The 21,677-nt window shown below is 35.6% G+C and overlaps 1 protein-coding gene across 13 annotated transcripts in view; it reads left to right on the top strand.

Annotated features, from left to right (window-relative positions):
* The first annotated feature begins 14 nt into the window (after window positions 1-14).
* The window catches only part of LOC115237804 (CUGBP Elav-like family member 1), a 419,211-nt gene continuing 397,548 nt past the window's right edge, over window positions 15-21,677 (top strand). For all 13 annotated transcript variants that reach the window (XM_029811095.1, XM_029811111.1, XM_029811231.1 and 10 more), the window contains exon 1: window positions 15-660. The gene's annotated coding sequence lies outside the window, so the exon portion shown is untranslated. The remainder of the gene's footprint in view (window positions 661-21,677) is intronic.

The raw sequence follows: 21,677 nt of genomic DNA, 5'->3' as shown, positions 1-21,677 counted from the left end.
CCCCCCCCCCCCCCCCCCGGACAAGTGCCCTCGACGGCTTCGACGAGATCGTCCGCGCGCGTGGCTACGAGTATTACCCGTGAAGTATTCATTGACGCGTGTCGCGGTATAATTCTCTTGCGAGAAGAGAGAGCACGACCGTTCCGAGTGTTTCGATCGTCTCGTTGACAGATAGAAGAGAGAAGGGTACGCAAAGTATGTTCACTGACTTGTGCTGACTCGTATCCTTCTCGTACGAATCCTCGTTTAACGGAAAACGCTGTTTGAATATTTTAATAGTCAAATATCTGTTCCGTGTTGATTTATTTCACTTTTGACCGGTGAAAGGATTATATTGCAGACGATTCGTGTCGCGATATCGTCTTGTTTGCGCGAATCAACCCCTTGCGAAGGACACGAAGGTGCTCCAATATTCCCGATAGTAATCGAGTAATGTATCGATTGATCTGCAAGAGACATCGTAATCATCTTGGAAGATTAAGAGCAGCTGGAATTCCCATCTAAACGTGATTGCATGATGATTTGTAACATACCTATGCGCCATTGATACAGTGAGAACTGGTACGCATCTCGCAGAGAAACTCGCGAAGGAGGCAGTGGTGTTCGTGAAAGGCTCGTTAATTACCGGTGAAAAAAACAGCTTTGGATTATGACTATTGGGTACGTAAACTATTCTCGCAATTCTATTCGTCTTATACTTTCTGAACCACGATAATGTGGTTGAAGTCGCTCGATTCGATAGGCATAGCTGCGGGACAGCTGTTTCGTTAAACACGCGACGGGAGTAGTGCTGGCGTTTTCAAGTTATTCGACGTGTCCGCGTTCCCACGTCTCATACCGTTCTGTTAACGCGCGACACGGCTTTTACATCGTGCATTCGCTACGCTCGTCCGATAGTTCCGTACGTGACACGTGACATTTAACAGCGTTTAACTCATGCTGTGGCCTAATGTGACTTCAAAGTGACGTACCATATATATATATATATATATTCGCTCAGTCTCGCAGAAATTTCCAAATTTGAACCACTTGAATCACCGAGCGCGCGTGAACCGTTTCTAAGAATGTTCAGAATCAGATGAATAAAATAATATATCAATCCTGTTATCATTGTTCTAGTTTCAGTGCCAGTCTTAATTTTAGGAAATAAACTGCTATGTTATTTAATTAATTACCGTTAGACTCGTGTATATATTTAACCAAATGTGCGCCTTTTCATTCATGAAAATGCCGCGCGTCGCGTGCAAAAAAATCACGAGGGTCGCGTGGTACCGATGACGTGTTTCGCCTTCGTGGAAGATGATTTAACATAAGTAAAGGAGAAAACAACGGGGGCTCTTGATTAGCGGAAAATCGGAAATTGTTCGCGGAAATTCAAACTATTTCTTCAACGCGCGGTGTCGACAGCTCGATTTGTCTTTTCGCGGAAATCGTTTTCACTCGAATATAAAAAAACTTGCGTTCTTTCAATCGAATGAACATGCCGGCTTATCGATTGTTAGCATACGGTGTCCTTGAGCTCGCGAGGCATGTGGAATGAGAGCGTATCGCTCTCGACGTGTTACCTTATTTCGTCCTCATGTATCGTCGCGTATGTATGTGCAAAGAGTCAATTCTTATCGGGATACGTTACACACATTTCTTTGATCCTCTCGCGTAGTATCTATTAGTAGCAAATGCTGCGTAATTGTTCACAGAAATGTCTCGCCGTTGACCTTCTCTACTTGATATTGCCACGCGAGCGTTACCTGCTATAGTTATTACTCGAAGTCGTATCGATTGCGTCGTTGGATCGTTCGCCTCGTTATACGCTACATTAGACCTTATCACGCGCATTATCACTGACAATGTTAGAATTATGAATGCGGCGCATTCATGAATCGGGCACGCATACATCGTGACGGACGCGCGTCTGTAAGCCGTTTGTTTCGAAACTGACATAATTTACGTTTTGGTAATTTAACTGCCGCGCGCTCTCATAAATATTAATTAAAGATAAAAAAAAACTGAGTTTTACCTGACTTTCTATTTCTTTTTCATCTAATCTTTACAAAGAAGTACGGAATTAATTAAATCTTATTTAATTTTAATTAATGTTTAGGAGAACGACTTTAGATAAAATAAATATGTTTCATTCAATTTTACTGTTATATTTTGAAATTTAATTTACGGCGCTTTAACGATGCTCGTGTAACGAGGAATGAATAACTCGGAAACATGACGATCGCTTATTTCCAAGTTTAATTATTATAAGAGAGATTTTACTATGGTAATGGTTATTATTTTTAATTTTCTCTATGCTCGATAATGTTTAATCTCTCAATTTGCTGATTATTGTACACAAAAAATTTTAATCATAAACGATGATTGCTATACGATCGTAAAAAATGTTAGAGCTTATCATTGAAAAACATTATTTTGTTTCAATTACAGATAATTGCTCTAAAAATGTATATAATTTCAGACATTAGATTAAAAAAGTTTTGGTTATATAAAACATAAACTTCTTGCGTTCTTATATAGTCGTTTATTATTACGTCGAATATAATCGGAATTTCGTAGTAAACTTCTCTCGATTATATCTGCTATATAAACTATAATTATCATATATATCATCGAGCGGTTAAATTCGAGCGAGTTCTTCACTAATAAAAGTTCGATTTTCTTTTGATAGAAGCAACTGTTTCAATTCGATGTTATATATCTTGATAATTCGCGAGCCAGATAAGTTCATATTTCTTTTTTCATAAATAAAGAATTGATGGTTCTGCTAAACACATCTCTGTGCTTAACACAATTTCAATTATTTACGACCCTCAGAAATCATTAATGCTTCATTTTTCGCTAAAATAAAGCATCACATATTTTTCGTTAAAATGAAATTTTGTTCCAAATTGGTTATACAAATCTTGCTACGTATGTGGAACGAAAACATCATGGCAAATTCATGTAGCGTACACACGGAAACTTTCTCATAGCGAGCATTTTTCGACCGTAGCCGATGAACGTGTTACAACGAGCACTTAACGCTACAGTCATCACACGTACCGAAAGGGTTAAATCCGCGAGATGCAATTCGACGTGTTGAGTCTTCTGAAAAAGACCTTGCCGTTGCATTGTAGGTCGACCGACCTTGCGTCTCGATCGTCTCACGGCACGTTGCTTTATCGCGGCACGTGATACTCGTGCCAAAGTCGCGGTAGTCAGTTGCACTCGCCACCCGGTATTGTCTGCGCGTTACACGTTCACCCGGACCACCTTCTTTCGATGGTGAGAAACGACACGGTAAAGTGAAGGACCGAATTGTCGTTCGCGTTCGAAGTTTCTCGCGTTTGCGGTGCGAATCGGGAAGAGGTCCACATGTAGGGCGAGCTCGGGCCGAAAGAGCTCCGTCAAAGCTACTATAGGTGCCACTTTGTAGACGAAGCACGAACTCGAGAAGGAGAGTATTGGTACGGCGGTATTAGCGAAACGGCGGCAAAACAAGTGGCGTCATCCTCATCTCAGTGTGTCGACATTTTGCCCCGGTTTCACAAAATTCTTGCAAAAATTCGAATTTTACTCTGTACTTCGAATGAAAAATAATTCGTCGTTACTTATTATTAGCACATTTGGCGTCAAGCTAATTGCTCGACGCACAAAGAAACGCTTGTGCTAAAGACCAAGGTCTATCTTATTAACGTCACGCGTATTGCATTGCGATACATAATAATTTCACGTCAAAGACGTAATTACAATACATATACATTACGAGAAGAATACATAACCATAAATGAAAACAGAACAGAATGAATGAAAAGTTGATATATATTGCACACATATTTCCAACTAATTGTAGTAAAAAAAATAATTAGTTCTTCCGAGGCTAACAAGTCTTCGAAAATTATTATTATTTTTTTTTCTTCTTATGTTATGTATCATATAATTAATAAAGCGTTAAATGTGTAACTGTTTTTTTTCTAGCTATTTTGTTATCGATGTTAAAAGGCTGGATAGATCATATATTTATTTGTATTACTCGTATATTCATTTACACAGCTATATATTTACTGCTCTTGTAATTACAAAATCATTGAAAAAAGCTATTACAATAGGACATTTTATATTGCCTTGGTAAGGAAATATGGAGTATTTTTAATAAACTATGGTAAATTAGACAAATCAGTATTCACAAGTTAAAAGCGACATAAATTCTTTTTATATTGAATTATAATCGTTAATAAAATATTTCCGAATTAATTGTATTTGCTAATTTATGAATACCAATTAGTTTGATTTACCACTATTTTCTAAAATTTATATTATATATATTATAATATATTCTATACTTTTGTCCAAGAGAGAGATTATATATGTATATGTATTACAATGATAAATTGTATACGGGTATTAATCATGTTGAATTTAATGTAGTTGAAGGCTTGGCACATGCTAGACACGTGCTTATGAAAATAATATGCTTGACACGCCTCTGTTTTTAACGCTATACAGACATAAAACTGATACAATGACAGTGCTAAACGATAGCAAAACTGCGATGGGTAAGGAAAGACTGGGAGGGATAGATAAACGCAGATGCGCGTGCAAGTGGAAAACGGTGGGGCCGCATTTAAATTGTGATCATCTCGTACGAGAGGAAGGTAAACTTGCATTATTGCATGTACGACTATACCGAATAGTACGATATAACTGAATCAACACATCATGTTGCTGTAACTTGGCGCTAAAATTGAAGTCTCATTTTTATTAGAATTGCATAATCTTTTTTCCCTATTGTTTTTGTTGTCTTATAAATGAATATTTATCTTTACATATTTAATGAAAATAAAACGTTGAAAATATCATAATTTATTCGGAGATGTTTCAACATTCACGGCTAGTTTTTCCTTAAGATCAGGAAAACAAATATTGAAGTAGCTTTTTTTTTTCTTCTATCTCTTTTTTAAAATTATTTTTAATTACCCTCTTTAAAAAGTGGTGAATCAAATATCCGAATTTCTTTTTGAAGTACATTTATACCATAAGCCTTCAGTGTTTTTACATTTTTCCAAGAATATTTTATATAAATATTTAAAATGCAAATTTTATTTTTCAGTTTTTATAATGACAATAGTAATCGAATTGTAATTATTAATTTATTGAAATGTAAAATTTCAAAAGAGATTATACCGATGTAATTTTGTGAAAATTCCTTTGAAATATCTGCCTTTGAATATTATGACATATTTAATATATACGTGTGGACTAAGACATGGTGACGCTCATGATTACTTTCTATTGGCGTAGTCAACAAGGCCGTATCGTGTGAAGGAAATCCTGCTTAATTGCATTAATAACATCGTACCACGACTATGTTCGGAAATTGAAACTTCTTAGTTCGTGGTGAGCCAAGTGCCTCCTTCAGCGCCCTTCACACCACCGTCGGAGTTCCTCGTGGGAAGAAGCAGGCGGACGGTGGAGGCGTTAAAGGCGTTCTCTCTAGCACCTCTATAATTAGGCGCTCGAATTTACCGACCTCTCGCTTCTCCAAAAGAAAACCCAGAATAAGTTTACATAACGTAAAGTCGCGAAACTATCCCATCATCGCCATCGTCTTGTTAACGCACGCAAAGTTTAGACTATGGCCTGGTTACAGCGTCGTGAAAAGCGATCCGCATTCATCGCTTTTATACTGACATCTTCAAATTTTTATGGCAGTAGAATGTTTCTCCTCATCTCAAAGTATTTTGATATATTGTTGATATTATATTATATATTACGTATAGATTTTATCATTATGCAATAGCAACGTATATGTATTATATATGCGTTTTTCAATGTTAAGCTTTAATTTATTTGCCGTTTTATGTCATTTTTCTTTGAGATATATATAAGATTTGATGAATGCGGATATAATGCATTAGAGAAGATAAAGAAAGCCTTAAAATCGTAAAAACATTTTATAAAATTGAAAATTTTTTTGCAGTGAAAGAAAGTTGTCCTTTTCTTTTAAGTGATAATCATTAATAATAATCATTAATCAAGAATTTTTAGAAATATTGTAATATGTCAGTCAGAATGTAAAATTTTTTTGCAATGTGTATTATAATTATATTTTGTGCATTATAATTCTATTTTTAAACTATATAATTATCTCTTATAGATTAGCTAATTATCTTTTCAATATAATTACCAAATGCAACAATAAAACAAGTTTTTGTTATTGCAGTATTTATTAATAATGATTAGATTAATATTTATAAGCCAGTATCGATGTGTTTTATTATAATAGCAATTCTACGATATTATTAGATCAATGCTGCGAAATAGGTCAAATGCTAATTTAAAGGCTATATATATATATACGTTTTAATTGTATGTTGGATTAATGACTTAAAACCATTTCTATTTACACCGAGAAAGCAGAATTCGGAAAATATCAATTCTGAATCATAGGCGATGAAATAAATTCTTTTTAAATATAACAAAACATATGTATCAATTATAAGTATCTTAACAAATTGCGCTATTTGTGTGTAATGAGTTACCTCTTATTTGCCCATTTTTATACCATTTCTATGAAACAATTTGCATGAGAAAAATTGAAAGAAGTAAATGTTAGAAAAGAAAATTACTTCAAGCTTTACACACGGAAAAAAAATGCTGTTGCTTCAATTAAACGTCGACGTCACGGGCTGCCACAAACATATATAATTCATTCAATAATATTTTTATTGAATCAAATATCTGGATTTTTAAAACAACTATCTGATGAATATCAGATAGTTGTTTTAATAATCCAGATATAGACCGCGCACATATGCTGCCAATGTAAGCACGCATACAAGGAAAAATCGCGGTTCCTCCAACGTGCGTCTTATTTGCACTTTATAACCGATCAAACCGATTGCGTCGCACATCCGTTTGATTTCTCTTATGCGAGCACTACGTTCGCGAATCTTCGATTTGATCGCTTCGCACATCGAAATTGGATTCTCGCCAAACGCGCATGCGTTTTGCCGTGTTTTACGAGTCACATTACATTCGCATGCGAATAACACTATATAACATCTGGAGCACAATCATGAAGCTATAAAGTAAGGAGGAGTACGTGCTAAACCATAGCTATGAAGTAATATATTATAAAAGTAGATAAACGTAAAAAAAAAATGTTAACTTTATTTAATCTAATTTATATTATTGCGTTTCTTGCTCTTAATTATGCACGGAAAAAAAATCTGATGAATATCAGATAGTTGTTTTAATAATCCAGATATTTGATCCAATAAAAATATTATTGAATGAATTATATATGTTTGTGGCAGCCCGTGACGTCGACGTTTAATTGAAGCAACAGCATTTTTTTTCCGTGCATAATTAAGAGCGAGAAACGCAATAATATAAATTAGATTAAATAAAGTTAACATTTTTTTTTTACGTTTATCTACTTTTATAATATATTACTTCATAGCTATGGTTTAGCACGTACTCCTCCTTACTTTATAGCTTCATGATTGTGCTCCAGATGTTATATAGTGTTATTCGCATGCGAATGTAATGTGACTCGTAAAACACGGCAAAACGCATGCGCGTTTGGCGAGAATCCAATTTCGATGTGCGAAGCGATCAAATCGAAGATTCGCGAACGTAGTGCTCGCATAAGAGAAATCAAACGGATGTGCGACGCAATCGGTTTGATCGGTTATAAAGTGCAAATAAGACGCACGTTGGAGGAACCGCGATTTTTCCTTGTATGCGTGCTTACATTGGCAGCATATGTGCGCGGTCTATTTTTACTCTTTGCACTTGAAAAAACAAGAACGCTATTTAAAAACCAGTTTCTGTATGCTTGCCAATCGTGCGTGTCATTGTGCATACGTGCGTGAGTTGATATTAATAAAATAAGACAAAATTGAATTAAAGTCTCGAGAACGTAAGAGATATTGATGTGCATTGCTAAAGAAAGAGAAAGAGAGAGAGAGAGAGAGAAAATCATTATAGCCTTCATGTCAAAGCTACTATTCTCTTTCTCTCTTTTTCTATTAAATATAGAAAAAACTGAATATTTATTAATCAATCGTGAATGTTATTATCTGCTATTTAAATATGGCTTGTGCAAATTATTCAGCGCGAGCAAAAGACATTTTCACTTTTATTTCACTAAAACGAATTAAACAGTCAAAAGTTGGCAACTTTATTAACTGGAACATAACTGCTGCCATTCTTCCCAGGCGGGATAAACAACACTTAACCCTCGTTTACAGGACAAATTTAATTTCGAATCGCGGTGTCGGACCTATGGTTTCTCGCTGCACCGCTCGTAACTGAAGTTTAATGACGTTTTCCATTTTCCGAAAAGACTAAATTCTCACCGTTAACTCGGTTTAAGTCTTATCCAGAGCGATGAGAGAGGAGCGCTACTGCGAGGGAATTAGTTAATTAGTTTTATCGTGCGCAAACACACCGCGATTGATGTCTTCATTGTCGGACATCGGATAGAACGCGCGGACACGCGATTGGTTTATTTGGGATTTAAAATGATTCGTTTTGATTGGAAATAATCCGCGGCGCCGGCGTCCGGCGGCGGCGCATACTGTATTTTCGCGATTCCGACAGTTTTTCAGCCGTTCCTGGTTTAATCTCGGAATTTCGGATAGCCGCAATTTTTGCGAGACAGCCAATCTACTACGTCGCTAGTTGATTACAACGCATTCGCTCGTGCAGCGCTCCAGCCATGCTGGTTTTGCGCTTTTACATGATTTCTATCAACATTGGTTGCAAACATGTATATATGCCGGACGTTACGCGGAAATTAATTTTGATATATCAAAATTAACGGCTATAATTGGAGGCTCGGCTATAAGAGTCGCGCGACGACTCCGTTCTTTTAATGAATACATTTTTAACTAGTATTAATTAGCATTAATTAATACTAGCTAAAATATTTATTAACACTAGCTAGTATATTAATAGCTAGCATTAATTAATACTAGATTAGTATTAATCGCATTGATTAATATAAAAATCCCAAATATTTATTTATATATAACAGATGCAGTTAAAAAAGTAAGAAGAAGATTTGTATTTTTATCGAATATTAATTACATTGATGGATTCTTTTTGCATGCAACCATTCCATTTTACTGACGTTACTGTAACGAACACTGCGATGAACTCTATCCGCGAGATACAAATGTCTGTTCGATTATCTGTGTAAACGTTTTAAACAAGATTGCTCTCCTCATGGCTTATCAAATCAAATACGATACCGTTATAACAGTGAAATATACATGTATCACTTTTGCAGACGTCAGGTCCTTCGTTCGCTATCACTGCAAAATGATACGCAATGGACAATGCGATACGTCCTGCGAAAGGAGAGATGGAAGATCAAGTTCTGTTTCTCGTTACTTTATCTTTTTTGGTGCATCATGTCGTCCATTCATTATCGCGCGTTAACGATATGAAATATGTACTATGCTATGAAATATACATTTGTACGTATAATTGCGTTAATATATTATTATGTATAAATTAATAATTACACCGAAAACATATTTTTTGTAACACACAATATAATTCGCTTACGGCAAGCGCTAAAACTTCGCGTTCGATGGAGAGCAATTATTAGTTGCGGCTTTTCCTCTCGGATTTAAATTCGCCATCTATCGCACGTGGCACTTTAACGTTCACCGTACCCGCTATTGCAAAAGCTCTCTCTCTCTATCGTGGGCCGCGCGTTCGATAATTATTATGAGCACGCAGCATGGCGTCGACGATACCCTCGCTAGAACGTAACACAATGCGGCTACGTATCCTCGTAAACAATGTCGTGGGCGGAATTCGAGCGCGTAAACGTTTTTATCGCGCATAAAGCGAGGCATCTGCCTCACCTTTTCAACAAGAATCTTTAGATTCGTGGCAGAGTAACGCGGCGCTTTTTTTTCTATGCATAGCCGTACGTTCTCAAAAATAATTTATGGACTGATTGTAAGATCTTTTATGTTTTAATATTTGAATAATAAGGAAATTTTTAAGGACGCTGTTGTCGTTTTCGAAATACATGAACAAATGTCGAAATAGATATAGTGAGAATAGACACATATTGTATTTACATTTTGTATTTGCATTTGAAAATTAAGGATGTATCCTCAAGCTTTACCTCTTTTTTTCTCTCTCTCTCTCTCTAAATTATTTTAAAAATAATTTTTTCTGTTTTTTTACAATACAACTTATATTGCAATAATTCATACAATTTGAAATAAAGTTGCCGTGTAATTTAAATTACCATGTTGAATGTATTCGAATCTCGTTTTTAAATTCATGATATTGCCCTTATATAGCATTGAAATCCATATTAATAATTGTTCCTACACTCAAATCTCTGACTATATTATCAGGTGAGCACGTTGTTGTTTGCTAAAGATTTAGTGCAATTCGACGTAAATGGTAATAACACAATGCAACTATGTTTTATGATTCTTGCTACACTCAAAAAAGTGGTATTGCAACCACAGCAAAAATTTTCTGGGTGCGCAAAATTAGCTGAGGTACATAAATGATTAGCAAATACTGTGATATCGCATATGTTTCGCATTTAATCAATCTAAGTGACAGAGACAGAATTTATATCTGAACTGTTTGTGAAATTTAGAAAGAATGTTTTTCTGTGGCGCCTATCCATGTTAAGGCCAATCATACTTGTTATAAAGTTTGGCTGTGGTACACAAAAAAAAATTAGCGGCAAGAAACAAATAAATATATAATCCTCACATCTAACATATTTGTATAACGCGCCCAATCTATCTAGCTCTTTTAAACAATTTCTCTCAATTTTTCGATGCTGCAGTTATAATTGGCAGTTATATTTCTCACAAAGATCGTTCTGTAGTATCGAAACTCATATTTATCCAATGCAGTGATTAACATTTGGCAATGGGACCTAAATTTTCTAGAAGATATTATTAGAATGTTGCTGCTATAAATTCTATATGTAACAGACAATATTCTAACAGATACAAAAAATAGCGATAAATTTTTGTTGTGACACCTAGAAATCTACCTATATCAGCAAGACATTTTTTTGAGTGTAATTGTATTAACTTAGCTACTCTCCATATTAATTATCAGATAACGTGCATAATATATAATGATAGAAACGACGCGCAAGGCAAATATACATTCAAGCATTCGTACAATAGAGATTTCGGCGAAGATTAGAGCAAAGTGTGGAAAGTGCTGAGGCGCGCTGAAAAATGCAACGGTGCCTACCACTGGGCGACAAGCAACGAATGCCGGGCTACCGATGTCTGGCTACGTACGCGGGCGAACCACTTCTCTTCCCACGCGAAAGTGCTTACGTCGCCGGCGACGAAGAAGCGTTCGGGAAGAGATTGCGGAGCGCGCGGTGAGAGAGCGTTTTTTCTTTTTCTTTTCTGTTTTTTTGGTAACTTTTTTTCTCGCTCCACTTTTTTTCCCCCCTCGTTCGTTCGGTTCGCTCCGCTCGCGCTGGTCTGATTTTTCCTCCCGTTCGTCGAAACCGAAACCCCGTTACTCTCTCTCGCCCTTTGTTTCCCACGCAAAAGCGCTCATTACGTTGTTTCGTGTCGGAAGGCGAAGCCGTAGTTACTAATTTCGCTCCGCAACCCGCTCGATTTTAATTCTCGCTCGCGAAAATACAATTCGCGGTAGCACCGTTGCCGATTTAACAGAGAGCTTCCCGCCGACAAATCCGTCTTGAAAATTTGTTCAAAGTTTTCCACATCTTTTAATGAGGCTGACCTTTTTCCAAATCTAAGTCTAACGGCAATTCTCTCGAATAGACTCAAAATTGCTCTATTTTATTTGTCAATGTTTTACATATAATAATATCAACAATATGCGATCAATTTGACAGATATATTATCGAGAGAAAATAAGTTGTGAATAAAATATTCGCGGAAATTGAATATATTTTTTGTAACGTAATATGTGCAATTTAAGGTAGATTTCCACAAAGTTAACTGAGATACGGGCGATTATAAAGTCGTTTTTGTATAAAAAATGTTGCAGTTATCGATAGTTACTGCAAGTACATCACATATTTCCTGCGTTGGTATTTGATTACACATGCGAGCAGTTCCTGCACAAAAATGCTAACGTTGCTTGAGACGAGGCTTAAGCGGTTCCGCTGTGGTCACGAAGTCTGCACTTCGCTTTCTCTTTCTGCGACAGAATATCGCCGCAGAAATTCATTATGAGACACAGCGTTGAGGTGAAATTTTCGCGACGGCTTGTAATTAAAGTTGCAACAATAGACTTTTGTAGGCCGCGCAAAATGGGGCAGAATTGTTCGAAACTAGATAACAGGCGTGTATTTGTAGTTTGATAAAAAAGTATTTAAATCATTTTTATAGACAATAGATAATAAAAGGAGCGGAAAATGAAAGCAAATTGTATGTGTATTTAATCGCAATTTATAGCGCTGCACGCTTGTATTTTTTGACTTCATGCTGGCAATAAAAATGAGTATATTGTGTAATTAATCGCAAACATTTTATTAATCATTTTTTTAGAGCGAATGTTTCACATTTATCTCTTTTATACAAAACGTGTGAATAAATTATTGCGATCATCGCAAATTATTTCGAGATTAGAAAAATTTAAAGATTAAGAAAATATGAGTCTTCTCTCTGTAATGTATTTTTGAATGTAGCACTTAAATATTTGTATCATATTGCAGTGTTATAGTCTCCTGAAAATATTCGTAATGCCAGTTATTGATGACTTTCACGATCTTGAATATTTTAAGGAAAATATACTGATGTTGTGTGTATGGAAGTTCGCGGAATCTCAAAAAGACACGATAGCTTTGAAAGTGTGGTGACTACTTTTTCAAACGATTCTGCATACTGTATCGAGAAAAAAGTCGTGTTCGCGTTAACCTAATCACCGATGTACGTGCAGCCACGAGATTGCAGTTTTGCATTTGCCACAGACCATTGCTTCTACTCTGAATGCAATGCGGATCGGTTCAAAATCACCGAAACCTACAATAACATTTCCATTTGACCTTGTAACCAAAAAGAAGAAAAAATCATACTCGGGTAAATTGAATTTTTCGTGGCTTTTTCTTCAGTCTCTATTTAGCGATAACTCTGTGCATTTAACGCAATGTAAATTTTTATTACACAAAACCACGAAGTAATTTGGTTTAACTTCGTGTACGATACATTGGAAGAGATGGCAAAGAAAATGACTCATTAATATATATAGGAAAAGTAATATATAGGCAAGCAATTACTTTTCATATGTCATATAAAATTGATATATTAAAGTTAAATTAAATTACTAATAATTTAATACGTAATTATTGTAAATAATTCTTTTGTTTTATACCGATATTCAAATCTTTTTATTTTTCTTAAAATCGAATAAAAGAGAGAAAAAGAGATAAAACATATCTAATAAAAATTTATTAGAATATATTAACAGATTGTATTTAAATGATAATTAATACACTAATTATATATAATAATTCTCACTTAAATAATACGTTCTGTTTTTTGCTAATATGTCTAATTTTTTTTTTACGATTTAATAGGAATCATTATTACGGATCAAATACGAGAAGAATATATTTACTGTTACTCTTCTTGATCTTTTATTGTGTCATCAAGTAAACGCATATAGCGAAACGGAATATTGATGCGTTTTTTTTGGACGTCGTTATTTTTGATCTCTGATCTCTCGTTGATTTTTCAATTCCCGTTTGAAATTGTCAGAGCCACAGAGAACGTGTAGGCATGCGTATCACCTTCCTGAGCCGTATAGCTAATATGAGAGTGTGTAACGAACAAACGTAATACCGCCTCGTTATAGCTCACAACGGACAACGCGATGCCGTGTTTTTCGTTGCGCTTTTTTCGGTAATATCAACTGCGCGATAAAATAAAATTTCTGTATTTTTCAAACATTTTTGGAATGTTACCGAGGTATTTTATTAGTGGATAAGTATGCAGAAAAACAGGAATCCAAGCAAATTGCATTTATGCTACAAAGCATGAATAATCAAATCAATTATCATGTACATAAAGATAAATAAATAATACATAAATATATGTATTATGTATAAATTCAAAGAATGGAAAGAAAAATTGTGAGTGTAGATAAATTTATTTAATATTTTATTCATGTTTGCATAAATTTATTAAAAATATAAGAAGTTTGCAAGAGAGAAAAAGAAAGAATGCATTTAATTTTTTAAAGTGGAGAAATAAGATAATTTTTCTATTAGTTATATTTGGATGAAAATATAAAGTATAATATCATTATACATTTTTATATATTTTTGTTCCATTATTGCATTTTTATAAAAATTCCCGTTTAACTTTAATTTAATACTTCATCTACGTCGTGTCACTGTACGAACATGATTATCATAAGGATCATTTTTCATGCTTGGCTTGAACTGATAAAGACAGAAACATTCTTGCGAATTCATTTGAAATGCAAAACTAAACGCAGAACGTTTTCGCTTCGTATAGTTGCTGATCGAAGAATAACGTAATTAAGGAAGATTAAAAAAAAAAATAGTCGCTCGAATTTAATTTATTACGATTGCATATACGTAATGCAATAATGTTTAATATCATATAGATATAAATGTATCTATATGATATTATATAAAAGAATATTTCCTTATCTGTTTGCGCTCTTTAAATTTAATACGAAATAGTTTTTGTTTTGTACATCTTAATTTATTTGTGTTAGAAAGCAAATTGATCAAGCATTGCTCAAAGAATTTCTGCATGAAAAGTGTGATAACATTTCTGGAACATCGTGTACGAAGGTACAAGCACATCTCCCTTCAACGCCATATCGAGCGACGTATATTTGGTTGCATATAGCGGGCATTCGGTAGATATTCAAGTAATAGCGTATGCGCGCACGCGGTGGAAGCGGAGCACATTCAGCATTATCTGTCGTATAGTAATAAAATACTCTTTACTCCTTTCCAAGTGTGTTTCTGTATGCACATATATGTGTATATACAAAGATACCTGCGCACAATCCAGTATTACAACTCTCTACGGGATACGTAGCTCGCTTTGGATATATTTGACATAAACACGAACGTGTTCGTGCTCACACTACGTTCAGTCCCGCTCTCAATACGATCCCGCTACGTTTAACGTAGAAATCTGTTTTATCCTGAATATCATAAATCACTCGTTGAGAGAACATTAAAAGTTATTATTCCAAGAAATTTTAATTCTATGACTGTTCATCAATTAGAGAATCAAAGACTAATTTTAATTAACTTTTACAATTTTTGCACTAATTTCTAAATCTCTCTGTATAACTGACTAATTTATAAAGATTAAATGCCGAATATAGTTTATTCAATTTTATTCAGCTTTATTCGCACACGATATGTGAATGAGAAATTATTGAGCCGAAAGAATGTACTTATCTATAAAATTCTAATTAAAGTTTATTAATTACCGAATTAATAAATAACACAACATTCTGCGTCTCAATATTTAATAAGTTAGACTTTCAAAAGATGTACTAAATATGCGATTAGCTCGAGGTAATTAATTTTAACGTTAATTAGTTTACTTATTAATTCTCAGAAAAGTTTCAGCTCTAAAAAAAAGGTCGGTCGTTACTTATATATAGATAAGATATCGCTGTCTTTACCGGACACTCTGTATACGTCATCTCGGTTCGCCAGCGTTTTGACACGCCGACGATTAGTATTCCGTCTTGGCTAAAGGATGGTTCCTTGGAGATGCGACCGCCTCGTAAACCCGAAGTACCATCGAAGTACCACATCTCTCTCTCTTTCTCTCTCTCTCTCTCTCTTGCGAATATACGCGTGCGGGTCGATAATTATTGGCAGGTCAGCGAAGCCAAAGTCTGTCTGCGAAAGTTCGTTATACGGTGTGTTTCCTCCCCGTAGGCACTTCCCGTGGCGCGCACAGAGACGTGCGCGTACTCACCGTTAGACAAGGGCGGACGAGGCTTCGTGCCGACGTTAATTATTATTGGCAGTTTCACGAAACGAACTCGCTTCTCGCCTTATCGAGCGTGCACACGCGACGCGACGCGACACGACGGACTCTATGCGACGCTTAATTGCATTCGGTCTTGTGGGCTTTGACTAACGAACGATGCGTCTCGAGACGATAATCAAGGCATGATCTTGTCTGAAGACACGATCTTTTTAACTCTGATTGTGTTATCTTTTCTCCTTTAAATGGCATGGTTCGTATTTTTCTAAGGGCTGATTATACGGCAAGATCAATTGTATTTAAGCTATTGGATGTGACAGTAGTACAAGTCGACGATAGAAAGACAAGGGCAATATATCTAATTATTTTGGTACGCGTATGATATAATATTATTGTGTAATTGTAATACAAACAGAAAGAAAAGTTTGTGTGGTTATTTTAATCTTGATGATTTTAGTGTTGCAACAAAAAAAGTATATTTTTAGAGTTCTATCATAAAAAAAACAATTTAATTAATACATTTAAATATTACAATTATAATATATTTAAATAATATAACTCTCTATATATAATATATTCTCTGACATTAATAGTAATTAACAATGTAAAGTAGTATTAATAACATGTTTTATTAATTTTTAAAATTATAAATCGTAAAATTCTCAATATTTATCTTTTGTATATTAAATTTGCTTGAACATTTCAATATCTTGAAATTAAAAGAACTTTTTAAAACAAGTCATAACATTATGTAATTTTTAAATAAAAAGATAAACATTCTATATATTTTCATATATACGCATAATTTTTTTTACTTCCATAAAATAATATTAGTTATTTTATTTCCAATTTATTGACATAACTCTCAGATAGTCCCTTTGATCTCAAACGGATGTGAAAGTCTCAGTTCTTAAAGAATGCTAACAGACCATGAGAACAAATATTGTAGTTAAAACATTCCGATTGCTGCTCTTCAAATTCTCGATACTTGAGGACACCGTGAAAAGATCGGTAAAGGCAATTAACGCGATCATTTGTTACGCAAGTATTCTAGTCACGGAGTGTATTTTTAGATAATTTTTTCATCCATGCACGACGTTAAAGTCGAGCATTGCAACGAGAGATCTCTCTCGTTAGATTCTCGATAAAACCTGCGAACGACGGTGAGGCCCGTCGAGAATGTTTAACGATGCGGTTAGCGTAAAAAATAAGTCACTGCGCGAACGACTTCGCGGCTTGACGCGCACGTTTTATCAGCTTCAGCTTGAAAAGTTGTGGCGTGTATAGATTGGTTGCAATGTCGTCGAACTTTCTTTTAACATCCGCTCTCGACGGACGCTTCAATAAAACCGAACTCAATCTTTTCGACAGTTGCGACAGTAAAACTATACTATCGTTTTTTTTATTCAACATTTCTTATTATTTGAATATTTCTGTAATTTTGTTTCACGAATTGAATTCCGTTTTCTTTTTCTTCTAAATTTTAATTTCTAGAAACACCTACATTTTGAATTATTCAAAAGCCATAAATGCCACGAAATCTTTATTGAGGGAAGGTAAATTGGAACGCCCTCGTACAGTCGTGGGAGTCTCTGAACATTAAATTATACACGCTCGGCGGCGAATGCCCGACCTCTCTTCGCCCTGTTGGTCGTCGTTTATCCCACGTACTTGTGTCATATATTATGTCTACTGGGCGTATTAACCGAGCACTACCGTACACCTGTTTACTTTCAGCACACGGTATTATTTCTATTAACGAGAGCACATCCACGCGCGCGGGTATTATCTCGTTCGCGGACCGACGCGCTCTAGGGAATTATGACCGAGATGAAAATGGGAAAACCGAAACCGTGGGCCAAAAACTTTCGCGAAAGTATTTGACCCGCTTATCTATGCGCACCCTCAAGATTGATTCTCGTTCGAAGGGGCTTTAATACTTTTCTCGGCGCGCAGCTTACCGTCAGATACATATTTTATAATAACTACAAAATCTCTCTCGCACGATCCTTTCAATTCATGCGTTGCGAACGGATGAAATCCAAAATGAATAAAGAAAAATTTTAAATATACATATTACAAGAATTTAAAAAATCCTTTGCGTATTTATATGCTTTTACTTGATACTCATAAGTTAGTATGACATGAGTCAGAGAAAAAAAGTAGCAATTATAAAAGCTTTTCTTAGCTCGTATTTTTTTGGACAATAATCGTATAATATTATAAAAGCAAATGTAATTTGCAACTTATGAGGTTTAATAAATCTGTAGAAAATAAAAACATAAATATTATAAATATTATATAAATTAATAAATTACAAAAGTTTTTCTTCTTTAAACAGTACATATCGCTCGGATGTTAAGAAAAAAGTTCTTTTAGTGTTTGCGAACAAATGATCTAGAAATCTAGAAAGGATTGTATAGTTAGAAACAGTAAGGACTATTAAAAGATTAAAAAATTTATTCTTAGAACGTTGCTTTATTCCTCGTTTATTGGAAGGCATTTCCGCAAAGTATTTACTATTGCGGTCAGGCGGATGCACGGTTAAAGGAGAAAAGGGAATTCTCAACGGTAAGAACGGAAACTTTTCGGGCGCAACGACGTGCTCCGGAAACTCGCATCCTTTCCATCGCACGCCGCGTCCTTCGGGATACGCTACCATGGTTCGGGATAAACTCGCGGGCATCGAGTTTACTTTGGCGACCGTCAATTCTTCAGGCGCTCAGTTTCTGGGACACGGAGGAGCAGATCTCGCCATTACCGTTTTCAGGGCAAACAAACGGAAAGCCGCCTGGTTCGTTACGAGATATCGTCTCTCATCCGTTCGACGATGTCGACGGTTCGACGAAAGCGACATTCTGCGAGATTAAACGGACGAAAAATCGATCGATCGTGTGTACATGAGAGGTGCTTCTCTCTTCAGAATTTTATCGGAGAAAAACGTAGTTTCGCGACACACAATGTTGAGGATACGCTCGTATATCGCTGAGATTTGTTCAAACAAATTCAAATTATCCGCAATACGATCACTTAACTCTGATTACGGTAGATTTATGGACCGGATTTATAACGTAACCGTAGTAGCAAAAGAAAACAGACAAATTGTGGGAATTAAGTTTTCAGTTAGCATTAGACTCATGAGAAGAAAATTTAACTTTGCGACTTGCACCATAAAAGTTGAAGAGATGCCAGCTTACGACGTGGAGTGAAATACGTTAATAGTCACTAAAGTTATACTTTCTATAATTTCTTTTAGTTTACAACTCTTAAGCAATCTAATGGGAAAGAAAGAGAAATTTAATTCATATAAAATATGCATACGATATGATTCTATCAAATCACTACTCACATAGAGTAAATAGAAGATAAAAAAATATTAAGTTTCTTAATAATTTTGAATATGGGGTTCGACGAGAAGAAAACTGGATCCATATGTATGCCATTTTATCTGAGTTATATGAAAAAGAAGAAAAGAAAACGAGATACAGCGTCGAGGACATTTCGATAATCCCTCGATCGAGAGAGTGCCAGTAATAACATATTCGAGCAACCCGACATCCGAGAGTTAAGATTGCAACCGCGCAGTGGCGGATATTCCGCTCTTCACCCAGTCTTAATCTACTTAAGCCGCTTAATTCACGGCGCAGCTACATAAAATATTTACACTGTACAAGTGCGCACACGGCCGCAGGGCTGTTACGCGTGTACGTAAACGCGTCGTGCCGTCTCGTGAGCGGGGGGGAGAGGAGGCATCGAGACGAGGGAAGCCTTAGTCAAGAGTTGGTAACTCCGTCGGAGCGATATAACGAACACATGTTGCAACGAGAGTCTACATAATCCGCAACAAGCTGTAGAAGCGCGCGCACTAACGTTAACTGTGTGGGGGAGTGCATGCGGCCGCGCATAAGGGTCGCGCGCGGAAGGGTAGTCGTCGTGCCCGCGCCCCTCTCTCATTTCCACGTCGCGTCCTTCCTGTTCGATCGAACACGAAACTGGCTCATCCATAATTTTAGCCTCGCTTACCATATCTAATCTTTCGCCTTTTGCATCCGTTGAACGGCTAACGCGATTTAATATTTTAAATTTGATTTTGTTTTAAAGTAATGTTATTTTAAGGAGATATATCACTTATTCAATTTTCTTTGCTCGTTTAATACTTCGAAAATTGTTAAATATGTAAAAAGCCACATATATATTAAATGCTTATATCAAGATAAAATAAACAACAATAATCTGACAGACATGATTCAAAGTTGTTGAAATATATCCGTTAAATAGATCATCTACATAGAGTTGAAAATTTAAAAAATCGCTATGATCTTGGTATAATGTGTTCGTTCCCTTTATATTTATGCACGAATCTCTATAATTTTAATAAATTTTAATTGAGTGAATTTTGTGAGGAATTCCTTGATCTATATTATTGTGACAGAAGAGCAGGCCTTTACATAGAGATGAATCTCATTTTCATTGAGTTTTTCTTGAACATAATGAAACTAAAGTTACACAGAATGTTGAAATATTCCGCATGCCGCGAATGCAACATTGTTATCGCGGCATGCTGTGAAAGATGTTACGCGATTCGAAGAAGAGAAGCGCATTTCCATTCGTGCATGTGGGAATAGAAAGTGCACACGCACGGACGGAGGTGATCGCACGTGACACGCAGGCCAATGCCAGTTATGCGCCAACACACCACTCAGTTCCGCGCACGTGGAAACATCCGCCCCAAGAATTGAGTTCGGATAGGATCTAATAGCTGGAACTTGTTAACGAAATTGTTTGTGCTTCGTGATTCTGCTGTCAAAGTAGCCTTATCTCATAACTCTCTTTTTGTCTTCCGACTGTTAATAAAACCGATGAATGTCCTAAATTTTACTCCAAAATGTATAAAAATATTATAATTATATCTTATTAAGAGTGCATATATTTAGAATTAAATAAAATGCCTTTTCTATATAATTTTCAATAATAATATTTAAATTGCCCGGTTAATGATATTTATAAATAACATAATTTTTATTTCTATGTAATTTATTATATTTTACCTCCATAATTTATAAAATGCATAGCCGATAAAGAGGCACTATCAATTTTTCGAAGCTTAAATAAGTAGTCGTATATGTATTACAAGATTAATCTCCACTCGAGTCCAGCTAGTAAATCAATTAAAAATGATTTTGTGTCGATGGTCCTCTTTATAGACAATGCAAATATGATATCAATTTATTTACTGAAGTGCTGCTTCACTCAATTTTCTGTCGCGGGCATTACTGTCGTGTCGCTTCCGCGAAAATATATTTTTGACGCATGGTTTTTCACGCCGGTACGATCCGTAAGCGGATGATCAGGCTTTTATGGAATATCGGCCGCCAGTAGCGTGCTTTGTGACGACCCATCGATAGGCGTGACTTTTCAATGCAACGGTGCATTGATTTTTGCTGGTTACATAGCACTGAATTGAAACACCGTGGTTCCAGACAGACAATCGCGCTCTGGTAATATCGGCTGTATTGAAATTCACGGAGCAACTCGATGTTATCGATACTAAGATGCGACAGATTCTCGATTTTCAACGAATGACGCGTATATTGCAAGATATCACACAATCACTCCTCTCCATTTTTGTTATAACTATTCTGTATAATTAAAAATTGTAAATTTTTTTTTTAAATGGACGGATTTACGGATAGATACTCG

The sequence above is a fragment of the Formica exsecta genome, unplaced genomic scaffold, assembly GCF_003651465.1.
Source record: "Formica exsecta isolate Colony F162 unplaced genomic scaffold, ASM365146v1 scaffold115, whole genome shotgun sequence".
NCBI lineage: Eukaryota > Metazoa > Arthropoda > Insecta > Hymenoptera > Formicidae > Formica > Formica exsecta.
Note: the sequence above shows the minus strand (reverse complement) of the source record. Positions and strands in the feature narration are given on the sequence as shown.